Raw genomic sequence first — 21,577 nt, forward strand, 5'->3', positions numbered from 1 at the left:
AATTACATTTTTTTTTTCTATTAACTCTTAAAATTGAAAAGCTGGTAGGCTTCGAGATTCAAATGTAAAGTAATGCCAAAATAATAATAAAACAATTCCAAATAAATACCCATGATGCCCCCCCCCCCCCCCCCCCAGACACACACATACACAAATTTATCCCAATGTGGATTTTTCAAAGAATTTTCACAACTCTCCCTGTCACAGTGGATCCTTCTGAAAGAAGCTTTTCTAAACTTAAACTCATGAAAAATTACCTGAGGTCTACCATGATGCAAACTCATCTCTCTGGACTTTTCAATAATAAGCATAAATAATGTAGTCACCAGTGAATTGTCATATGACGATTTCATAGATGACTTCTGCCTACACTTTGCTGAGGTTTAGGAGCAAAAATCACATTAACCTGGTAAAATTAATAGTTTAATCGGCTATCATTTTGCAAATATATGGTTTACATTGTCAAGTGAAATAGTCCTTTTTAATTCAAGTTGACACCTGACTGCACGATCCACACGCGATCAAACAATGACGGAACACAGACGTAGAAGTAGATTTTTAACAGGCGGATTTCATGAACACAAGGAGGCCTCTAATAGACTTTGACTATTTTATTTGAAAGTAAGCTTCAACCAAGCGTCCTTTTTCCAAGTTCAAAAAGTCTTCGTTACATGCAGAAATGAAATGTGTTCTCTAGCAGTTCATTGATTACATAAGTGTTTTTTATACGTACATGTACGGGGGGGGGGCGGAAACGAGATATGCATTGTCATCCTTACTTTAGACATCAAAAGGTTTTTGTGTCTCCTGGTGTTTCCCCCCCCCCCTTCAATGTCTTAACATGTGACGTACTGTAACAGGGTTTTCTTCTCAGTACGAGCACTATGTAAGTTAATAAAAGAGGGAAAGTGTTTTGTAAATTTTCTCTTACACAAATTATGTGTTGTATCTGATCTACTTAAGTACAGAGTGAGTAAGTTTTCCACGTTTGGTAATCTAGTATGTCCAGTCTGTGCTCGTTGGCTACATGATCTGTATTTACTAAATCACTACAAGAAAAAAAGGATAATACAGTAGAATATACAGTGTACCTGTTCAAAATGTATCTGTACAAAGAGTCTGTCATTGGTGTGGCGGGGAGCTCAGTTCACAGTTTCACAGTCTGCACAGAAATTCTTCAAATGGCAGCAAATGAGGGTGCCGTATCAGGTGAGGTGACCTGCATCGCTTGCTACGAGTTGACGTTAGGTCAGGGATGTTGAACTGTACTTCTCTGCAGGCGCTAACCTCCATTACCCCCACGAATCTCTAAGGGCTTCACACATTCCCTGCGTTTCTCAAGTGCTGTCTGTCAGCACCTTCTTCCACTAAAGAGACACTGACAGCCATTAATTATCACACAAGCTGAACGAAGGGCATTGCTGTCTGCTGTGTCTGTGTGTTATACATCTCGTACACACACTCATTGAGGGAAAACACCTGGCCTCCATTGGCCTTCATCGTGTTTGACAAATGAGTCGAAATGTTTTGTCCTCTGGGAGGATCCAATCAACATTAAATCTGCTCAGTAGGCTTGCTCCAGACAACCCTCAAACTTACAAAAGTGGCAGCTTATGGCAATCTGTTTGAGCATTTGCTCGATATCCTACTAGTGCGCCGAATTGTCCATGCGCGAGTGCGCTTTTTCCCCCCCCCTCACGAGTAAGACAATTTGTGCACTATTACAATGACAATGTCTTACTAGTGACGTTTTTTCCCCTCAGCTATTGCCTTCCACTACTGTATGGCACTTCTGTGCACACATACTGTAGAACAACCGGGGCACACAAGTTCAAAGACTAAGGTGCACTAGTAGAACAACTACATCTACTACAAACTGTGCATGAGTTGACAACTGCATGCTGCTAGTTCTACGAGTTACATTATAAAATGCTACTACTTTTTTTTAAAATTCCTTTTTGTCCTGTTCGGCTGTTAGCTCAAGCAGAATGGAGGATCTGTCTCCCTTTTATGTCGGAACAGTTTTACTGTGCTACAGCGGAGTGTTTAAGCTGTCCGCCGGCCCCACCGAGGCGACACGACAACCGGCCAGCCGGAAGAGGCCGCAGGGACCCAATGATTTGCAAATTATTTGGAAAAGCGATCGATGATTGTGAAAATGACTGCGTTACCTTCTGAGGGGGGTAGGCCGGTAATGAAGTCCACAGCGATGTGAGACCAAGGGTGGCTTGGAATAGGCAAGGGGCGCAGCAGACCAGCTGGGGGCAGGTGTGACAACTTCCCTCGAGCGCAGACGGAGCAGGCATCGACAAATTCTCGGGCGTCTTTGATGAGGCTGGGCCACCAGAAGTGCTGCTGGATGAACTGGGTAGTACGGGTGATGCCTGGGTGACAAATGAGTTTTGAGTTGTGGGCCCACTGGAGGACATCAGAAAGTGCCGAATCCGGTACAAATGGGTGGTCTTGGGATCTGGTTGGGTTTTGAAACATGTGGAAGGGTCCAACAACAGTACTGTAGGGCAGCTCATGACAAATATTCTTGATTGTTACAAATGTAAAAAGAACGGAACCACTGTAAATGTAAAAACTGTAAAATGGCACTGAACAGAGCACCACACATAGTATATGTTTAAGGTGGGTTTACAATGAATGACAGTCTGCTTACTTCATGTAACCTCTGGCGTGTAATCATGTGTTTTATAATTATGTCACAACTCACAATCCTGCGATGCTCACTGAACTGAGCTCAAGCTGATGCTAATGTCCTGCACAAAAGTAATTAAAGCAACATGTTTATCTACAAATCTAGGGTGCATGTGGAATTGTTCGACTTCAGAGGAAAATATCGGGTTCCACTCTGTTGGTTTTACTGCAAATGGCAGATTGGATGCACTCATTTGAACTGCTTCGTGCAAGTTTGCAGTGTAATTTTCCAATGGGCATGAAAGTATCTCCAATCTTGTCAGAGTACAACATTTTCCGAGCTTGGAAAAGATCCCCGTTTAAGACTTTTAACTATACATTTTCCAGCTCATCTAAGAGGGAGGGGAGTAAATCGTTTATTTAGATTATGTAGTTGGAGAAAATTCAACACAGGAGTGAACACAGTTGATCCTTAAGTTTATGAAAAAGCTTCAAAACACCAAATTTGGTGCTAAAGGCTTGTTACTAGTCAGGAAATGGTGAATTTGCATCTGTGATGCAGGTTAGAATAATGTTGTGCCTTGTTTTTGAGAATATTTGTCTGACTGTCATGAGATTGCCGTGCTTGGTAAAATGCGAATTTAACATTGCTCAATTTATTTTGAGTGGTTCATTAAATCGTTTTAAATTCGAAATTATGCAGTCAGACCCTGATGTGTTATGAGTAAAGAAAAGTATTAAAAGTACATTGACAATTGTGTACGGCTGGATTCAGGCACGTGCTTCTTTTCACCCAGGCTCGCTTCCGCCCCCAGATTCCCACACGCGTTTGTTTTATAACATGCACATAGACTGGTCGGACACATTCTGTTGCACTCGTCGGATGCATTTTCACACACGGGAAACTGTTATTATTCTTACAAAAGCTATGAATTGCTTGCATAAAATAGAGAAGTGTAAGGTTGCATACAACTCGTCATCATGTGTTATCGCTTTGTATTATGAAGGAAGGCCTTTTGTTCTTCGAATGGTCACATGCTGTTTAACTTCTGTGAAAATGAAGAATGTAAAAAAAAAAGTGAGGTGCGTGAGGTTGTGACTCAAATCATCTTTTGCGATAGGCCGTCATCATTTGTCATCAAAGTTAAGACTTAGTCATTTACAACATGTTTTTACTGTGACAAAAAGCAATTATGGCTTACTTCATTCACCGTGGCGATAAACTTTACCAAAGTGTCAAGCCGCGGAAAATGAACTTTTTTATTTTATTTGTTCAGCTGCATTTACCTCAGTGTAAATTTGAAGGTCCACCCTCCATCTCCACCCATCTCACAGTGAACTGTTGCTGCTCTCACTTACAAAATACCCGACTGTGTATTTTGTGCAGTCCAGTGTGTTTGACAGCCAGATGGCCATCAAGTGACACATTTACTGGTCACTGCGAGGATAATTTTGACACGACCGATTGCTGTTGACTTAAAGACACATGTAACACACACACTACTACTCCTTTCACCTGTAGCCACCCACCTATACATGCACGTCTTCGGGTGTAAGAGTACAATTAGTATCCAGGTGTGAAGGGAAGATTCTTTGTAGTTCATCTGAAATCTCTGTGATGACAGACACGGCTATAAAACGAGTCGAGAGTGTGTATGGAGAGGTAAGCTGACCGTGAGCCTCCATCTCTGCATGCGGAGTTGAAGTTGGGGCAGGTAAAGCCCCCATCAACATTCTGAAACACCGAGTCACTGTCACTCTTGAGACATTCCTCCTTTACACTCTGACCATTCCTAATCTCTTCTGTCTCGGCCGGGATAAATGTTGGCCTAATAGCCTCGAGTTGAGGGCTTTAAATTTATTTGTGTATTGAACTCAGAAGGCCTCGTGTATTTGGACTGGTGTGATATACAGACCTGTTTGAAATTCACATTTGTTATGTCAGAAAGTACAACAGTGAACTCAGTGCAGGCTTTGTTTGTCTTTTGACTCAGGTCCAGTTCAAGTCTGCTATTATTCTGAACTAATCAAAGTCTGGCTTATTTATAAGAACAGAGGGTCTGTTTTGTGAAAATGCAAATGGGTTAAAAATATGAATAACATGCTGGGCTATGTTCATTTGCCGCAGAGTACAAATGCACGCGTTTGCAGATGTAAAGTTACAAAAGTAACTGACATTATATTATGTGTACTTTTACCAGATATTTTCAATTCTTCCTGAATAAACTGTGACTTTAACAATAGGTACTATGGGTGTAACGGTTGACAGAAGTCACAGTTCGGTATGTACCTCGGTTTTGGGGTCACAGTTCAGTACAGGTTCGTTACAATGCATAAATCGAGGTTTCTTTTCATTTATTTTCAGCAGACAGTAGTGTAAATAGTACAACCCCAATTCCAATGAAGTTGGGACATTGTTGATTATTATTACTTGCTAAAAACAATCAGGTTAATCAGTTTGAACATTAAATATCTTGTCTTTGTAGTGTATTCAATTACATAATATATATTACATAATAATGACACATATTACATATAGCATGAACATGATGTGCAAATCATTGTATTCTGTTTTTATTTATGTTTAACACAACGTCCCAACTTCATTGGAATTGGGGTTGTAGAAGTAGAACATTTCGAACTAGCTGAGATAAATTGGTATCAGCTATACTCTTTATGCACCATTTAAGCTCAGCTTAATTTAATTTTATGTGTTTATGTATGTATTGATTTGTTTGTTAGTTTTTGTTTTGTTTTTGTTTATTTATGTATCCAAGTAAGGCAATTGAAAACAGTTTCTCATTTACAATGCCGATCTGATATATACATACAGCAAGGAACAATAAAAGCAAATACAAATAAATATGATCAAAAACAAATAAATACATATACAGCAAACTGTACCATGTTATATAGTTACATATTTACTAGGGGTTGGACTAAAACACATTAATCGCTATTAATTAATTACAAACAAATGAATGAGTCAAAAAAATGAACAGATTTTAATCGGATTTTGTGGTTCAGACAATGCGGAACCTTTGTCAGTGCAATTTCCTGGTACACTGTTTACACTAACGCACACTTCAGCGCTCAGCTACCAAAATAGAGGAATTGGATGAAACAGCGTTGCTGGGACTGGTGGGAGGTCAATATCATTCAAAAAAAAACAAAAAAAAAACAATGGAAGCCTTGATAAGCGTGATTTTGTGCAATTTGTGCAAAAAGGAGTTAATACCACCAAAGCACTTCAAATGATACAACTTTTCAACTGCCACGCAGAAACCATTTCGATCCATTTTCTGTACCGCTTTATCCTCACGAGGGTCTCGGGCGTGCTGGAGCCTATCCCAGCTATCTTCGGGCGAGAGGCGGGGTACACCCTGAACTGCTCGCTGGCAAATCGCAGGGCACATAGAAACAAACAACTATTTGCACGCACATTCACACCTATGGGCAATTTAGAGTCTTCAATTAATCTACCATGTATGTTTTTGGGATGTGGGAGGAAACCGGAGTACCCGGAGAAAACCCACCCAGGCACGGGGAGAACATGCAAACTCCACGCAGGTGAGGCCGGGGTTTGAACCCCGGTCCTCAGAACTGTGAGGCAGATGTGCTAACCAGTCGCTCACCTGTGCCGCCACGCAGAAACCATTTGAAGGTTATACTGCTCTAAAAAAAAGCTCCTAAATGTTTAATTTTGGCAAGGGATATTTTCTAGTTTTTCTACTGTTTTGTATGGAAATGCAATTAAATACATTTGTCCAGAATTGACAATATTCCTGTTTGTCTCAATCATTTGATTCACACTAAAATCCATTTAAATTAAACCCTGTTCCTTTTTAGGACAAATATTGTCATATGATTAAAATGCAATTAATCAATATTAATGAATTACAAAGTCTCCTATTAATTCCATTTTTTTTAATCGAGTCCCACCCCTAATATTGACATTATATTATACAAACATTACATTGCATCATAGCGCATGATGAATAGAAGGTTCATAACAGGCTAAAAAACATGCACGATCTTGTACAAAATCCCTCACTGAAGTTTTAAGCGATGATATTGGGATGAATGAGGTGAGTTCAGCTTTTCAAGTTGTTCTTAAAAAAATAAAAAATAAACAAAAAAGTGTTTGTCTCCATTGTCAACTCAGGGCAGACTATTATAGGCACTGGCTGTTGAGAAAACACTTTTTTGAGGGACTGAGGTGGTCGGTACAGCCAGGTAAGATCTGGTAAAACTGTAAATTAAAAAAACAAAAAGTGCTTTTATTTTGCCTTGTTTTATTCTGCTGTGAGCAACCAGGCTAACAGTGCTTTAAAAAAAATCTGTTCTCAATTGCCTTATCTGGATAAAGAAAGGTTAAATAAATAGGTAAGGCAACGTGCCAACATGGCTTGATTTGGAAAAACAGACTTACTCGCCTTCCACCCGCAAAAGGCTTGGAATGGACTAAAATGCACTCCTTTGCGCCTGTAAAGGCCAGGAAACACTGAGAGGTTTATGTGTGCACTGGAGGGGACATTTTGACAAGACTCAAGCACCTTTAATAAATACTTGAATGCTGGGTCCTCTACTACCGCATATGAGCGCATAGCTGTTGAAATTTAAATGCCGATATCTTCGGTAATATCTTTGGCGCTGTCTGATTTCAAAACTAGAGGCTTTTAAAAAAACATCGGGGATACGCTGTTGGACTCACGTTTTCTTTTGTCTGGCTCGGTGACTGGCATATCTGGATAATTTTGTCTAATGTACAATAGCGTGTTTGACATGTGACTGTGTACAGACCGCAGAGCTATTGAACAACGCCGACACGCCGTCCTCGTCCGATCCACCATCGATTGCCATTGCTTTTGTTCTCCACAGGAACCCCAAAGTTGTCCCACGGAGCTCATTTGAAAGACGCCAGTGGGTCTTCTAGCTGCTGTCTGTCATCTGAACTTGCCGTGACGTGCCATCCTTTCTTCTTCTTGTGTTTTGTCTAATGGTGCTTGGCAAACAGTTTAAGGCGCATTACCGTCACCTGGTTTGGACTACAGCTACTGCAATGAACTCAGGCATATTCGTTGTATGACTGCATGCACTGAACCGTGACATCCATACTGTAAGGTTTCGGGACGAAGACAAATACCGTTGCACCCATAATAGATATAATACTCATGTAGGTCACCAGTGTGGAGTTTGCATGTTTTCTCCCTGTTTGCGTGGGTGGGATGATCGATGAAGATGTGTCATTCATTTGCTGCTCGGGGTTGTTGCAACCATTTTACCGTCAAAGCAAGATGACCGACTGAATACTTTTGAGTGTATCTGGCCATTCTAACATAATTTTGCAAATCGAATTGTCTGACCTTGTGCCTAATAATATGAAGTCTCATATGTACTTAATTCTGTGGATTCCTGTGGTGAAAAGAGCCTCAAAACGAACAAAGTTCTTCCTATTAAACCGAATTACCTCAAAGTAACCACCCTGGTTGTGGTTAATTGCTAATGCTATTGCTAAAGACAAATTTGGTCTCTCACAATAGCACTGCCATAAAATCCGCTACAAACGTACTGCTAGCAGGCAGCATAACTTTATGGAGCTTGCTAGATAGCTAACAAGGTGGCCGTGGATCAGTTGGTAGAGCCAGCCATCCAGAGTCGAGGGTACAAATCCTGTGGCCTGGCAGCACCTTGCATGGCAGCAGCCGACAATTGGTGTATGAATGTGTGCTAGAATAGTTGAATGTGTGAGCATATGTAAAGTGCTTTGGGCACCTTGATGGTGTAGTTAAAACGCTATATAAGTGCACACAACTCCACTCCAGCATTAATGTTTGTAATGTAAACATGATGCGAGTGTTCTGTCGATTCATGAGCTTGTACGTACAAATAAATGTTGACAACGGCGAGCAAGGGCGGCGAGGCGCCACTACAAGATGCAATCTTATTGGTCAACATCAAGGTGCTATGTCGCAGGGTGCTCGTTGATATGCCACTCTACATGGAAGAAATCTAAAAAAAATCAAACATCATAGACTTTTCATTTTGGCGTCATAGGGCTATCGTAGGGGCAAATCTTTGACCATGGATTGTCACACTTCTTTTGTTGTTTGTTGTTCACGAAGAAAAATTGTCAGGCCCGTTCTAGAAAATCCTTTGCTATAGCAAATCGGGCCATAACTGTGCGAAAATATTTTGGTCTGATCCAGGCATTAGCTAAACTTTCTCATTATGGACCTGAAGTGGGAGTTGAACATCAACTCCATCTACACACCTACACTACCCTTTGAAGGCACCTGACACACAAATGGAGAGGGAAAAGCAAAGTGCATGCATATCAAAACTGTCAGTGGGCTTTTCTATGTAGCGCTGGAATCGAGTGTTATTGTATGCATGAGAAGCAGCATCAGAACACATCTTGTGTTTGACCCCATGTCAACAACTTTGAAGAACATTTGAGTATGTGCCAGTTATCAGAAGCTACCGCTGATAACTGTAATCTGTGGTAACAATTCAGTTTTGCTTACCTTTTGGCTTTGACATGATGGTTCTTCCGTGAAGTCTGGCTTGTAAAGTGACAGAGCTTTGCCAATCTTAGATGCACAGAGATTGTTGAGCAGAGATTGTTGGGGGGGAGAGGGTATTATGTAAATTATTATCATTGTGATGTCAAATACTGAATGGCTCTTTTACAAATGTCTTTCCGTAAATGGATGCCAAACCAAGTGATTATTTGTACAAGCAATCCAAAAATCTAAATTATCCATCTTTTCCATAATGCTTGTCATAAACTATTATCCTTTCGGCTACAGTCCATGCTATTTACAATAAGAATGGCCAATTGCATACATTATGCACAAAAACAATTTGAAGTGTGCTTCCCATTTTGTGTGTTTTGGCACCATCACGATTCCTGAATAACGTAAATCGGTGGCTTTCAGTTGGTGCTTTATCTGGATATGATGCAATTAGCTGTTTAGCCTTCCATCCATCCACCCATTTTCTGTACCGCTTATCCTCACGAGGGTCGCGGGCGTGCTGGAGCCTATCCCAGCTGTCTTCGGGCGAGAGGCGGGGTACACCCTGAACTGCTCGCCAGCCAATCGCAGGGCACATAGAAACAAACAACCGTTCGCACACACATTCACACCGACGAGCAATTTAGAGTCTTCAATTTACCTACTATGTTTGTTTTTGGGATGTCGGAAGAAACCGGAGTACCCGCAGAGAACCCGCGCAGGCACGGGGAGAACATGCAAACTCCCCACAGATGGGGCCGGGATTTGAACCCCGGTCCTCAGAACTGTGAGGCAGATGTGCTAACCAGTCGTCCACTGTGCTGCCTCCTGTTTATCCTTCATTTATGCAATTTAATTTTATTCTCATCATATTATTGATGTTAACAATGAACATCCATGCGCACCACTCACACTGCTGACTGTGACAACAAGAGCAAGGATACCAGAGAAAGAAAGCTGAGAGGCATAAGAGGGGGGCGGGGGGTGCTAGGAGGTGGGAGAGCTGGAGGAGAAAGTACTGCAACTGTCATCACAAACAAGAACCATCTGTCTCATTTGTGCAACTTGTTTTCTTTTAATATGAGAACTATGCCTGAGAAGATCTAGGAGTTTGAGAGGGGCCAAGGAGAAGCCTGGTTTAAAGCCAGTCTTCTTCTGGATTCTGAGCGAGTGGCATTAATATCTATCCAACCTGCACTGTTAACCCTTCAAATGCAACACAGGGTGTCCAAACTGATTAAATATGGTCTGTATTATGCTTGTGCTTGGCTGTATTGCACTTCTTAGTTTTGGCACAAGGGGGGTTGACAAGGCAGCCTCTCCATAAAACACAGGAACGCAGGTGCCACCCCACAAGTAGAATGAGGGTAATAAACCAAAGACACCCCAGAAAGCACGTGAGTACAAACATTTTCAGATATGGCGGGGAAATCTTTTTCATTATAGTCAAGTGGGGTAGTGGAGTGTTGTGTTAGGAAGCAAAGGGGCAAGAGGGTTTGGTTGGGATAGGGGTTTGATTCTCATTGTCCCAGTGGCTGGGTTGTCTATGGGTGCTCTGGCTTCCTGCCACACCCCAAAAAGGGTTCGGGTTAGTGCCGTGAAAAAGCATTTCCCCCTTCTCAAATTTGTATTTTTTTGCATAGGTGAATGTTAAAGATGATCAAACAAATGTAAATATCAGACAAAGATAAATCAGTTAAACATAAAATACATTTTTAAAATTACTTATTTATTAAGGGGGAAAATATTCAATGCTACTTGACCTTGTGTGAAAAAGAAATTGGCCCCCTTGTTAAATCATGAATTAACTGTGGCTAATCCCATTTTTTGGAAAGATGAGTTTATTTTCACTGACCACACCCAAGCCTGATTACCTCCAGACCTATTCAACCAAGAAATCACTTAAATATAACCTGTCTGAGAAAATGAGGAGGGCCAAAAGATGTCAACGAGCTGAAACAAAATGCCACGATCCAAAGAAATTCAAGAACAGATGAAAAATAAAGTCGTTGACAGCTATCCGTCTGGAAAGGGTTACAAAGTCATTTCTAAAAATTTAGGACTCCAGCAAACCATAGGTAGAGCCATTTAAATGCAGGAATGGAGAAAACATGGAGCAGTGGTGAACCTTGCCAGGAGTGGCCATCCTACAAAGATTATCCCAAGAGCACAGCAACAACTCATCCAGGAGGTCACAAAGGAACCCAGGACAATATCGAAAGAACTGTAGGCCTCCCTCGCCTCTTTTAATGTCAGTGTTAATGACTCAACAATAAGAAAGAGACTGTGCACAAATGGCATCCATGGAAGAGTTCCAAGGCGAAAACCACTGCTGGCCGAAAAACAACACAACAGCTTGTTGCGAAAACAAAAAAAAACCCAAAGAAAAACAAAAACATCTGAATGATTCCCAAGAACTCTGGGAGAATAATGTATGGACTGACGAGACAGTAATTGAACTTTTTTGGAAGGTGTTTGTCTCGTTACATCTAGCATAAATATAACACAGCATTTCAGATAAAGAAGATTGTACTCACAGTCAAACATGGTGGTGGTAGTGTGATGCAGTGCCGGTTCCAAGGGGAGGCCAGGTGCACTGGTCTTGACCACGCGGTTCCCTTAATTCATTGTGACGTGTAAATCTGAATTATTTCAGTCAAAAAGATGTTTATCTTTGTTATTACTGTATATTTATGTTACCAGTAGTTTGTTGAATGCATGTGTTTTTTTTATAAACCTTTATACTTATTTCACATTTATGGTTGATTGATGGCACAATGGCACTATGCCATTATCAAAGGTAGGGTGTCGGGTGTGTGCAATAAAGTGACCTCCCTGTCAATTTAACTGGACAGTTAGCAAAGTTCTATAGGGCATTGCTTGTGTTCAATATGTGACATGTTATGTATTTGACGTTATTTCGGTGAAAAAAGTATTTCGGTCCGAAACCAAAAATTGACTTTTGGCCTATTTACGGCCAAAACATTTCGGAGGCCGAAATTTCGGTGCATCACTAAAGTTTATCACTGTGTTACATCACCTTACCTTTGAACTCAATGAGCATTTGGGAACTGAGGACACTAATTGTTGAAGCTTTGTAGGTCGTATTCTTTCCCATTCTTGCTTGATGTAAAACTTCAGTCAGTCAACAGTCGTCCTATTTTGCGCTTCATAATGCGCAACACATTTGCAATGTGAGACAGGCCCGTGAGACAGGCCAGTCTAGTCTAGTACTCTTTTACTACGAAGCCACACTTTTGTAACACGTGCAGAATGTGGCTTGGCATTGTCTTGCTGAAATAAGCACGGATGCCCCTGAAAATGAGGATGCTTGGATGTCAGCATATGTTTCTTCAAACCCTGTATGTACCTGCATTAAGATGTGTAAGTTACCCATGCCATGGGCACTCACACACCCCCACACCATCACAGATGTTAGGCTTTTAAACTTTGCACTGATAATTAATCCAGATGGCCTTTTCCCTCTTTGACCGGGAGGACACGACATCCATCATTTCAAAAAACAATTTCAAATGTGGACTCATCAAACCACAGCACACTTTTCCACTTTGCATCAGGTCAATCTCAGATGAGCTTGGGCCCAGAGAAGCCGGCAGTTTCTGGGTGTTGTTGATATATGGCTTTCGCTTTACATGGTAGAGTTTTAACTTGCATTTGTAGATGTAGCGACAAATTGAGTAAACTCACAATGGTTTTCTGAAGTGTTTTTGAGCCCACGTGGTAATATCCTTTACACAACGATGCCAGTTTTTAATGCAATGCTGCCTGAAGGGATCGAAGGTCATGGGCATTCAGTGTTGGTTTCGGCCTTGCCGCTTTGGTGCAGAGATTTCTCCACCTTCTCTGAATCTTTTGATGATATTATGGACGTTAGATGATAAAATCCCTAAATTCCTTACAAACCGTGTGTTACAAAATGTTCTTAAACTGTTGGACTATCTGATCATCCAATTGTTCACAGAGTGGTAAACCTCACCCCATACTTGCATATGAACAACTGAGCCTTTCAGGCATGCTCCTTTTATACCCAATCATGACACTCACTTGTTTCCAATTACTGTATTTTCACGATCATAAGGCGCACTTAAAAGTCTTAAATTTTCTCCAAAATGGACGGGGCGCCTTATAATGCGTCGCGCCTTATGTGTGCACCGAGTTGCAAAATGACTGACTGGGAGCATTTCCTGGCGACACGCTGCTTAAATAGAGGAAAGGCGGACGTGAAGGAGGACGCTAAAGGTACGCCCCCAGTAGGTATATAGCGCCGGGGTGTGCATTGTGGAAAACATCGGTTTGGCTAAGGACCCCTGAAAATGGCACCTACGAAGAGACACGCTTACGAAGCACAGTTTAAACTGTAAGTTACCCTAAGGAACATGGGAATCGAGCAGCCACGAGAGAATTCAAGATCAACGAATCCATGGTCGCAAGTGGAGGAAGCAGGAAAACGAGCTTCGCCAAGTCAAGAAGACGAAGCTGAGTTTCCGTGGAAACAAGGCGAGGTGGCCCGAGTTGGAAGACCAACTCGAGCAATGAATTAATGAGCAAAGAACAGCCGGGAGAAGCGTCTCTACGGTCACCATTTGATTGAGGGCAATAACGCTTGCAGAAGAAATGAAATCGAATATTTTCAAGGAGGTCCGTCTTTGTGCTTTCGTTTTATGAAACGGCGCCATCGATCCATCCGAGCAAGGACTACCGTGGCGAAGCAACTTCTGGCGGATTACAAGGAAAAGCAGGCTATCTTCCGCTCCTTCTGCAGTAAAAAGATTGCTGACATATACATCCAGCCCAACCACATCACCAACATGGACGATGTGCCGCTCACTTTCGCTCACTTTCGACATCCTGGTGAACCACACTGTAGAGAAGAAGGGGACCACCACGGTGGTGATACGCACAATGGGGCACGAGAAGTCGGCTTTTACTGTTGTGCTTGGTTGCCATGGTAATGGACAGAAACTGCCACCTGTGATCATTTTTAAGAGGAAGACGCTGCCTAAAAAAAAGTTTCCAGGCGAAGTCATTGTTAAGGCCAATCAAAAGGGCTGGATGGACGAGGAGAAAATGAGAGTGGCTGAGTGAGTTGTATGTAAAGTGACCGGATGTTTTTTTCCACGCGTCACCGTCCCTGTTGATCTGTGACTCCATGCGCGCCCATCTCACAGGTGGTGTGAAAAAACAAGTGCAACAAAGACTGGGAGGCAATGCTGGGCGAGTTATGCCACCATATGTGAATGGATTGTGGATTCCTGGGCTTAGGTATCTGCTTTGACTGTTGTTGACTTTGTTGGATTTGTGGATGAGGATTGATTAAAAAATAACGTGAGTACATTGTTAAATACTTCGATAAAGTATAACCGAACTAAGTTTTACTCCCGCTGCCTTTTTAAAAACATTGTTTTAAGCGTGCATGCATGCTACCGTATGTTTTAAGCAAGTGTATGTTTAACCATGCCTGCGCCCAATAATACGGTGCGCCTTATGTATGTGTTAAATACAGAAATAGACCCCATAACTGAGACTGCACCTTTTAATACGGTGCACCCTATGGTCGTGAAAATACGGTACCGGTTCACCATTGGAGTGTTCCAAACAGGTGTTTTTGAGCATTCCTCAACTGTCCCATTCTTTTGTTACCCGTCCCACCTTTTTGGGATCGTGTTGCAGGCATCTAATTCAAAATGAGAGAATATTTGCAAAAAACACAAAAAATCAACAACAACAAAGCAATAATGTCAATTTCATTGTCTTGCTGAAACAAGCATGGACGTCCCTGAAAAAGACTATTGGACTATCTGTTCATGCAGTTGTTCACAGAGTGGTAAACCTCACCCCATACTTGCATATGCATATTACAACTGAGCCTTTCAGGCAGGCTCCTTTTATACCCAATCATGACACGCACTTGTTTCCAATTACCTGTTCACCATTGCAATGTTCTACACAGGTGTTTTTTTGGAGCATTCCTCAACTTTCCCAGTTTTTTGTTGCCCCGTCCCACCTTTTTTTGGACTGTGTTGCAGGCATCTAATTCAAAATTAAAGACTATTTGCAAAAAAACAAAACAAAACAAACAAACAAAATTTTTTTTATACAAAACCATAATGTCAATGACATTGTCTTGCTGAAATAAGCATAGAGGTCCCTGAAAAAGACATTTTGGATGGCAGCATATGTTGCTCCAAAACCTTTATGTACATTGCAGCATTAATGGTGCCTTCACAGATGTCAAGAGGTGATTTCTAAAAGCAATTTGAAATGTACACGTTAGACCACAAGACACTTTTGGACTTTACATCACTCCATGTCGGATGAGCATGGGCCTAGGGAAGCCAGCGGCATTCCTGGGTGTTGTTTATATATGGTATTCCCTTTGCATGGTAGAGTTTTAACTTGCATTTGTAGATGTAGTGACAAACTGTGTGTCATATACTGCCTGCAGTTCCATTATTGTAGCCGGGAGGCCGCTTTGCGTTCTCTCTCTCTCTCCCCTCCTTTGTCTGTTTTCAGAATCTCGCCCCATCCTTGCTTGTGAACAACTGAACCATATCACGATATGTGTTTGCAGATTCGATTAAAGCACGATATTGGTACATTTAGAACGATACCATCCTAAACGATTCAGCGGCTGGAAATCGATTCAGTAACTTTTTCGCCAAAAATTCAACCAGTGTGACTGTAAAACAAATACCTGCATACTGAACAGTAAAAGAGATTCCTGTCCTTTCTTGGAAGGGAATCAGGTAAAATTATTTATAGTCATAAAGATTTTCCTGATGTACTTGTAATTCTTTGTAAAGGCTGCACTGCATCATGGGATTTTGGTTGATGTCAGACAGAAAGTTACTGTGTTTAGGATACTGTTTTAAGGACTCTCTGTTTATAGTGTGTGTCAACCAAAATCCCATGATGGAGTGGAAACTATATTTAATTAAAACACAATGACTTTACAGTATTTTACTGCATCATATGTGGTAAAAAACTGCAGAATTTACAGCAATGTCTAAGTGGACTGTAATATATGTCCCCAGCATGCACTCTAATATTCATGGCTCCACAGTGTTGAAGCATTTTGGTGCATATAACAACACGCAAATATAACAAGAGACATATGCAAGAAAATATGATAATACGTACAAGAAAGAGAATGATCAGAAAACTCTATTGTGGAGAAATACTGAACACGAACAATGTGGCACTGTTGCAGAAAAGCATTGTGGTATATGCTTCTATAGAAGCATATACCACAATGCTTCATGTGGGTAAGATAGTAGCAGTATGTTTTCCATTGGAGGAAGCACACTGTGGGATTTTCATGAGGAAAATCTTTTAGGAATAGTATTAATAATACATAGGGAGTTAAATAATAATAATAAATAATAAACAAACTGCTCTTTGGATCACATAGTGAGCCTTGGATAAAGCGTCCAGTCGTTGTGTGTTTTGTTGCTCATTCCGCACTAGTTTTACACACTAGTTTGCTCATTCAGCAACCCTTTCAGCATTTCTACTGTCCACATTTTCACACGATAATCACAGTCACAGCAATTTACACTCACACTTGATCTCTGCTGAGTGATTTATTGATCACAAACGTGTCTATGTAAGCGACTAAGCTTGAAAGGCTTCAACATGCAGGGCAAGGCAAGTCACACACACACTGTGGTGTCTCGGTCCACCCACTAGGGGCACCATGGAGAGGAATGTTTTTACATTACGGATTAAGACGACGAAAAGAGACAAAGAAGAATTCAGTTAAATAGAAGAATTTAGCATTGGGGAACGCTAATGGCTGTGTGCTAACTGAAAAATAAAGCCAAGTAAAAGGAATTACAAGCTGTTTTTATGGGAAATAAAACATATTCATATATAACATATATAACACACACACACACCCGCACTCATATACTCTATATATAAAATATGTAGCGGACATGCTCCCCGCAAACTGAGGTGACACAGTGACTCCCCACTGCATCCTTCATGCTGTGAGACTCCCACAAGGAGACTTCGAGTGGACCCTAAATTAATTAGCAGGTCCCCTCACAATCTTGGTTTACAGTCATAAAAGAGTCCTTTCTTCGCTTGAACTCACAACAGCCCAAAAGGGACCGATCGACGATGGGATGCAAATACAGCAACAAACTATTTTCTTACTATCCAAACGTGCACCCAAGGGGCCGCCCACTGGCATTTGAGAGTACTGCAACCCGTGAACTCTCACTTGATGTTTAACCAAGTATAAATGTCGGTTTTAATGTTTCATGAACTCTGCAGAAATATTCCAAATGTATGCCTTGATGTCCGTGTCAGTGTGTCAACTTTACAAGACCAATTGTGAGATTTTGAGAATTGTTTGTCTTGATGTGACTCCAAGCAGCATGAAATGTGATTTGAATCATAAGCAGTTGATTTGCCAGAACTAAAGTATAAACATTCTATGTGCTTGACCTGTGAGTAAAGAGAGTACCTCCATCCATCCATTTTCTGAGCCGCTTCTCCTCATTCGGGTCGCGGGCGTGCTGGAGCCTATCCCAGCTGTCATCGGGCAGGAGGCGGGGTACACCCTGAACTGGTTGCCAGCCAATCGCAGGGCACATAGAAACAAACAACCATTCGCACTCACAGTCATGCCTATGGGCAATTTAGAGTCTCCAATTAATGCATGTTTTTTGGGATGTGGGAGGACACCGGAGTGCCCGGAGAAAACCCACGCAGGCACGGGGAGAACATGCAAACTCCACACAGGCGGGGCCGGGGATTGAACCCCGCTCCTCAGAACTGTGAGGCTGACGCTCTAACCAGTCGTCCACCGTGCCGCCCACTAAAAACATGTCCTTATTTTTTCGTATTTTATTTTATATGTAATTGCTGGTAAATTGTTTAATCTTTTCTTGTTTGGTCTCCCAAAATGTGTAATTTGACATCCCCATGAAATTGGATACAGTTGAGTGAACATGGAGCAATACCTGCAGCAGATGCAGGTGATATAAGTAGCCTAGTATTTTCTCCCTTTAAGTTCAGTCTGCCTCATTCTGATTTAAAAATATGCAAATATGCTTTGGTCATGATTCTTACGAATCTGATATTGTTGTGAAAAATGCAGTGTGAGCACAAGGGAAACATTCAAAAATCTCTTTTTTAACCTCTTAAAATCGGCCTGATTTTAGGGGGCATTACTTACCACTGCTCACCCCATATAAAAAGGGACATGGTGCTCCATTTACGAGACATATTAGTTTGATTTTCACGATTAAATTTAAAATTATGCTAAACCGGAAGTAACGCAGGCGTCGCTTCCGTTTTATTATTTTCTCCCAAATTAATTACGTTTTTATTCAACCAATATACGCTATATATTGGTGCCCTGAGTGAGGCGATTACAAGTTGTTAAATTCAGAAAACAAAAAATAAAAAATATATTTTAAATAAGATATAGACATCACCCGGCATCTTGGGTAGGGCATGGTCTGACATGTTAGTCACGTCCAAAGGTAATCTCTGTGTGAGCTGCATTCCGTTAGTGTGTCTACAGTGCTTGTAGTGCTTGTAACCATGAGAAAACTAAGATTAGCCTCTCAGTAAATCTAGAGTGTTAACTCTTTTGGGTGGGAAAACACATGGCACATGTGGCAGCCACCATGTTCTCTTTCTGCTTTGTGGATTGGAGCCACGAGGTCGCTATCTTTGTTGGGAAAATTCCACGTGACGTCATTGTGAGGCACCCCATGGACATTTGCGTCATTACGTAACCTCCGACCACCCCCCTCGAAGTTAGCCGTTAGCCACCTAACCGCTAGCAAGCTGCCAGCGCCTGCCAAGACGCTGCGACCTATCGATGACTGTGACTTTGGGAACAATAAACTTGTGTCTGTCGCACCAGATTGTGCTTTCTTTGCTGGTTTGCGAGTTTTAACATCGCGCTGCGTGCAATTTAAAAGCTTCCATTTTCACTCGCTTTCAAAAAGAAGAGAGCCGCGATTGGTTTCCTTAATTTAAAAGCTATTTTTTCCCAAACGCACTTGTTTTCTGAAAAGCTTCCATTTTTTTCGTTTTGCGAAACTCTGCTAAAGCCATTAAATACACGCGCGTCCGATCGCGATTGTTATTAATTTAAACGTTCCCGTTTTTGCTCTTTTGCTTAAACACCACTGTTACAATTGTAGGATTGAAGCTTTGTGTTTTTATTTTTAACCAATTTTCAGATTTACCACGACGTGCTTTTAAGCCCTACTAATGGAAGGTGTTGCAGTTCTAACAGCAATACTGCCATCTTCCGTCAACAAACAGGCACTACACCGCGTGACGATTTAAACCCACAATCGTAAACAGAATTAGTTAACGGGTTATTTTACAAAGTGGAGTTTATTAATGAATTGCTTGTCTATTTTTTATCTCTGGTCTTTTCTTTTACCGCTCAATGACCTTAAATTACAAACCATTCAGTTGCGTACTGCGTACAGCTACTGCACACGCAACGCATTATGACAGTCTCGACTCCTTAATACAGCTTGTAAGTAACCTGACTGAAGACCTCGTTCCGGGTTAATGCAAAATCTGTTAAAGATGCCAGCCTTGAAGCCCTCAATAGCAACATGGCACAACTTATGATCTCGCTTGAATGCTCAGTTATATAGTTGTAAACTTCGTGTCACAGCTAAAATGGTGCGATGCGGAAGAAAACATCAAGAAAATCAAACTAGAAGCTGAACAGCAAGAACAAATCAACTTAACGGCACAGCTAGCAAAGTCCAACACTTGTTCAAACCTTGCACAAGCCTGACTCATTGATGTGAAACTTAGCTTGAGATGCTCAAAGAGGAGGCCGCAACCGGCTTGTCGGCAGCTCTTACTGTTAAACAGGAGAGCCTCGAAGCGCTACAAGCTTACTACTGTCGGTTGCGTAAAGCGTACTTCGGAAATTTAAACAAACTGAACGTGGAAGAAGACATACATTTTAAAACGCTTTTTTGTTGAAAACATGCACGCACATGTTAAACACCATTTGGGAGCGGCAGTATGCCCCCCCGCACGCTGTCCAGCTCACAACTGCGCGACCTAGCTGCTAAAGGCTTCGCTAAGCACAAAAAGACCAACACAAAGCTGTCTGATCACAATATTTCTGGCTTGAGCTACCAAAATAAGGATGCGCGTCAAAACTTTGAACATTTGCTGGAAAAAACGGACTCCCGGTTCGCTTGAACGCGACAAGCCCAAAAGTCATGCATCCTCCTTTGCAGCTCCACAAGGGGTCGCTAACAAAGAATTGGGTACTGCACATGCTATTCTTGAGATCATCCGCAGCTTGGCGAATAATATGAAGCAATACCGCCTGAGCTCCTCTTGGAGGCCACACCCCCGAGCCTGGCCACCCCGCTGTGATGGTCTCTTCTGACTCCTACGTCTCTGTGCATTCGGCTGATTCTCCAATTAGCGATGACAAGCGTCCCGTCCAACAGACCGTCCCGTCTAACAGTCCCGTCCAACAGACCAACAGTCCCGTCCAACAGACAAGCACATAACTGAGGACTGTGATGACCAGGTACCTCCGTTCCGAAAATCAAAATTCGCGGACCAAAACTCAATTTGACAATTAAACCTCGACAGTCACCGACCATGCCCTGCGACTCACTGAATGAATCCAGCGACCTGTCAAACAAAAAAAGACAAGCAGCCATTTCGGTGCCTTCTAGGTAAGCTCACCGTTAATGACACGTCAGGGAAATTCTACTTGACAACCAGACTTGAACGTATGTTCCAATATGACGGACTCGTGAACACTGCAGCAGACATCACAGTCATGTCCGAGGACGTGTTTGACTTACTGCATGACAAATTACAGCAAGAAAGCCGTACACTCAACCTACAACACTGCGAAATGACAATTCGCCCCCTTGCCTTGTTGAACACCCAATTAAGCTCGCTCGTGTGGTTACATTGGACAATAGGGCCATCCATTCCATCCATCCATTTTCAACACCGCTTATCGTGGTTAGGGTCGCGGGACGCTGGAGCCAATCCCAGCTGACTTCGAGCGAAAGGCAGACTACACCCTGAACTGGTCGACGGGTCAGTCGCAGGGCACATATAGACACGGACAACCATTCGGACTCCCATTCACACCGTCACCGAGTGGGAACTGAACCCACGCTGCCTGCACCAAAGTCAGGCGAGTGTACCACTACACCATCAGTGACGACAATAGGGCCACATTCCGTAATTCATCCTGTGTTCGTGTCACCTGTCAAGTCAGTGCCTTTGCTCATTGGACAAGATCTACTAAGTCGTTTCATGCCATTAATTGACTATACTTATCATCACAGATAATGCTGCAAACAAGCTTGCTTCTGCACAGCCGGAAAATGTAACACACTGTCGTTGTTTTGACTTCA

Source organism: Phycodurus eques, chromosome 10, assembly GCF_024500275.1.
Source record: "Phycodurus eques isolate BA_2022a chromosome 10, UOR_Pequ_1.1, whole genome shotgun sequence".
Lineage (NCBI taxonomy): Eukaryota > Metazoa > Chordata > Actinopteri > Syngnathiformes > Syngnathidae > Phycodurus > Phycodurus eques.